Source organism: Bos taurus, chromosome 6, assembly GCF_002263795.3.
Source record: "Bos taurus isolate L1 Dominette 01449 registration number 42190680 breed Hereford chromosome 6, ARS-UCD2.0, whole genome shotgun sequence".
Classification (NCBI taxonomy): Eukaryota; Metazoa; Chordata; class Mammalia; order Artiodactyla; family Bovidae; genus Bos; species Bos taurus.
The window spans coordinates 85,281,713-85,286,648 of NC_037333.1; positions in this window are offsets into that span (position 1 = coordinate 85,281,713).

Below are 4,936 nucleotides of genomic sequence, written 5' to 3' on the forward strand. Positions count from 1 at the left end.
TTTTGAAAGACTAGATTTTAAGCAAAGAGGAGCAGGTCTTTGTTTTAACCACATCAATCAAATTAAGAAACAAGTTAATATTGTATTAAATAAAGTGATATTTCAGTACTCTAGATCAAGCAGCCTAGTCACAAGACTCTGCATTATGAATCAGTGGCATAAGAAGGTATTATAAAAACTGAAGAGGTATCACACAATTCATTTACATGTTTATGTTAAATAATAAAGCTGCTGCTACTGCTGCTAAGTCGCTTCAGTCGTGTCCGACTCTGTGCGACCCCATAGACAGCAGCCCATCAGGCTCCCCTGTCCCTGGGATTTTCCAGGCAAGAACACTGGAGTGGGTTGCCATTTCCTTCTCCAATGCATGAAAGTGAAAAAGTGAAAGTGAAATTGCTCAGTCGTGTCTGACTCTTAGCGACCCCATGGACTGCAGCCTACCAGGCTCCTCCATCCATGGGATTTTCCAGGCAAGAGTGCTGGAGTGGGGTGCCATTATAATAAAGCTACTGAACTTTAAAGTCAGGAGAACGTGTCTTAACCACAGTGCTTCACCAATGCATTGCATGGTCAAGTAATTTACAATGGAAGAGCCAAGAATATACAGTAGGGAAAGGAGAATCTTTTTATGAAATAATGTTGGGAAAACTGAACAACTACAGGCAAAAGAATGAAATGGTACCATTATCTTACACCATACACAAAACTTAACTCAAGATGGATTGAAGACTCGAATGTAAGACCTAAAACCATAAACCTCATAGAAGAAAACATAGACTGGAAGCTCTTGAAATGATTTTCTGGATTTGAAACTAGAAATAAAGGTAACAGAAGAAGAAAAAGAAAAAAAAAAGTGGGACTCCATCTGAAACTGAAAAGCTTCTGCACAGCAAAGGAAGCCAGTAACAAAATTAATATGCAACCTGGCAAATAATTTCAAATTATTTATCTAATAAGTGGCTAATATCCAAAATACATAGAACTCATACAACTCAATAGCAAAAAAAGACAATATGATTTAAAAGTGAGCAGGGTATCTAAAGAAATATTTTTCTAAAGATATTACATACATACCAACAGTTACATGAAAAGATGCTCAAAATCACTCTCAAGGAAATGCAAATCAAAACCACAATGAGATATAACCTCATACTTGTCAGGATGATTGTGATCAAAGAAACAACAGAGTGTTGGGGAAAATGCGGAGAAAAAGCAACACTTGCACACCTTAGTGGAAATGTAAATTGGTGCAATAATATGGCAAGCAGTATGGAGAGTCATCAAAAAAAAAAATTGAACTACCATATGACTCCAATTCTGAGTATTCTAATCAAAGAAAATGAAAACAGTAATTTAAAAAGATATATACAGCCCCATGTTCACTGCAGAATTATTTACAACAGCCAAGACATGGAAATAACCTAAGTGTCCATCAAGGGATAAACGAAAAAAAAAAAACATGATATTTGTATGTATATCTATTTATCTAATGGAATATTATTTAACTATTAAAAAGGTTGAAATCTTTTCTTCAGCAATAACATGAATGGACCTTGAGGGCATTATGCTAAGTGAAACAAGTCAGACAAAGTCAGACATATGATCTTACATGTGTAATCCAAAAATGATAGTATTTTTTTTTTTAATGAGCTCATAGATAGAACAGATTGGTCATTGTCAAAGGTGGAAGGGATTGGGCAAAATTGAGTTAAGAGATAGATGGGCCCCTGGGCTGGACAGCTGGTGTTTATCAAGTGAAGTAAAATTGAAGCTTTGTTTTCACCCAGACACTAAGGGACAAGGTGTCCATTCCTGAGGTCAAGGAAGACTTCCCTGTCTGCACATGCATAGTAAGGAAGGCTTCTTGGACATCAAAAAGGGAGGAGATTCCATCCCATAATAAGTGTGGACATGCACCCATCGGCCTCTGTGGTGGGATCCATCTTAGCAAAAAGGCACACACATCTTTGGGAGGGTCTAAGGACCAGTCAGGTGTGAAAAAAGTAACAAAACTATTGGCCAAATGAAAACAAAGACTAGAAGTTCTGTCCTATATCAACAATTTAAATCACCATTTTTACTGTGCTCCTCATTCAGGATGCCTGCACTCCTCTAGGGGGTGTGTATCCTGCTTCTGACAGAAATAAACTTTCTCTGTGTGCTCTTCCATACATTATACTGTGTCTCTAATAGTAAACTTTGTACCTGTTTTGCAGTTTTTGCCTCCTTGAAACGTTTTTTGCTTTCAAATGGGGTAAGTATCAGGGAACTTTGCCTCTAGCCTCTAACTCCTGGTGGGCTGCCAGCTAGATTCAATCCCTGGACAGGGAAATAAGATCCTGCTTCAAGACTACTGTCCCTCTGAAAACAAAACGAGTGAGTGAGGGTCAAATGGTACAGATTTCCAGTTGTAACATGAATAAGTGAGGGAGATATAATTTACAACCTAGAAACTATAGTTGAAGGGGCTTGCCATGTGGCTCAGTGGTAAAGAATCTGCCTGCCAGTACAAGGAAATGCAGGAGACACTGGTTCAATCCCTGGATCTGGAAGATCCCCTGGAGGAGGAAATGGCAACCCACCCCAGTATTCTTGCCTGGAAATCCCATGGACAGAAGATCCTGTTGGGCTACGGTCCATGGGGATCACAAAGAGTTGGACATGCCTGAGCACACATGCACAAACTATAGTTAATAATACTACATTGCATACTTGAAAGTTGTTAAGAGAGTAAATCCTAAAAGTTCTCATCACAAGAAAAAATATTTGGTAACTATACATGGTGATGAATGTTAACTGGATTTATTGTGTAGATTATTTTGCAATACATGCAAATATTGAATCATTATATTGTATACCTGAAACTGGGGCCTCCCAGGTGGCACTAGTGGTAAAGAATCCACTTGCCAATGCAGGAGACATAAGAGATGCAGGTTCGATCCCTGGGTCGGAAAGATCCCCTAGAGGAGGTCATGGCAACCAACTCTAGTATTCTTGCCTGGAGAATCCCATGGACAGAGGAACCCAGTGGGATACAATCCACAGGAGAGGAATCCAGTGGGATACAATCCACAAGGTTGCAAAGAGTTAGACACTCTTGAAGCAACTTAGCAGGCATGCATGCATACCTGAAACTACTATAATGTTATATGTCAATTATATCTCAATAAAAAAGAAAACAGTATCATCTAATTCCTCAAATTAAACAAATTTACTTTGATTTGTGAAAGATTGTGGTTCAAACTATTTAACAAATATTTTCTAGTTAAAATTCAATTTATTTTACAGCACAAGAATTTCATAAAGAGATGCCATTTTATCTTAAGTAACTTAGCCTCAGAACACACAGGAAACTGACACATTTGTGTGGCAGTGCTCAGACACTTTTATTTTCCCCAAATCCCTCATCCTTTCCTCCTGCTCAAAATAAGATCTTGGGATGGGAGGAAGAGTCAGATAGAAAAAATATTTTTTTAATATGTAATAAATTAAATTCATGATCTGATTCCTTTTCCTATATACTAACTTCTCAAAATAGCTAATGTTTGCTCCACTACCTAATATTTCTCATACCTTATAGCCTCTATTTTCACATTTCTATTATACTGTGCCTCAGGTTTCCAGTTGCCCTAATTTGTTTCTTCCCAGTTACCCACAGCTTCCCTTCCACAAGAAATAGTTTATAGGCTGGTACTAAAATGCAGGCTCTTTACTCCAAGTTTCAAAATTATTTTTTGTTTTTCTCTTATGTATTAAAAACTATCAAAATGAGAAATGTTTCAGGGTATTGCTATGAAATATGTAATTAACACTTTTTAAATCAATATGTAAAGGCTGAGCGAGACATTGACTTGCTTTTCAATCCTCCACCTGCCCCATTAAATTGTCTTGTTTTGCAATTCATCCTATGAGTTTCAGGCTCTTTGTGCTCTGTAATATAATCACATATGAAATATATCTATGCTAGTAGAGGATTTCTAGAGGAGATAATATGATCTTCCTGGGGAAGTTTCTGGAAATGCCATCAATTTGTATTCAGTCCATTAATGTTTACCAGATTCTTACTATCTGTGAGTCACTTAATATAAAAAGATTTATTCTCAACCACGCAGCTTTCGCAAAGGTCAGTCTTTTCAGCAGATGAAATAGTAAGAGCCTTCCCAGCCATATTATCCACTGTGTCAAAACATATCAGAGAAAAACCAAAAAAATGCACAGCAAGTCCTTGACTAGCTACCAGGATTTTTATTTTATATTGTCTAGAACCATATATTGTTATTATTGTTACTTTTTTTGTCACCAAGCTCATACATACTGACATAAAGGACAATGTTGTGAAAGTAAAATAAATTTTAAAATTCTTATTGAATATTAATATTTAATATCCAGCAGACACTGTCAACTGCAAACTGGCACTGGCAAGAATGCCCAAATAGCAATCAGTGCTCATAAATGGTCCTCAATATCAGACGCACATCAGAACCAATTGGCAAAAATGCCCAAATTACACCTCATGCCCCAAACAGCTCTCAACATCAGATACACATCAGAATTAACTAGCAAGAATGCCCAAATATCATTAACAAATGGTCCTCAGTGGCAGAGAGACATCAGAACCAATTAGCAAGAATGCCCACTGGCACTCACAAATAGGAAGGTCGCCGATGTGCACATTGGTGGACTTATCCAGTATTGGAGTTCATCAGCTTGTTGCAAATATGTTTCCACTACACCCAGAAAAAGCGTAAGTTGTCAGCAAGTGCCAAGCAGGGGAGAAATAGGGAAGACCCTCAAAACAAATGGTTTTGGCAGCTGCTAGGAACATCTACCTGGACAAGGTAGTGGCACCCCACTCCAGTACTCTTGCCTGGAAAATCCTATGGATGGAGGAGCCTGGTAGGCTGCAGTCCATGGGGTCACTAAGAGTCAGACATGA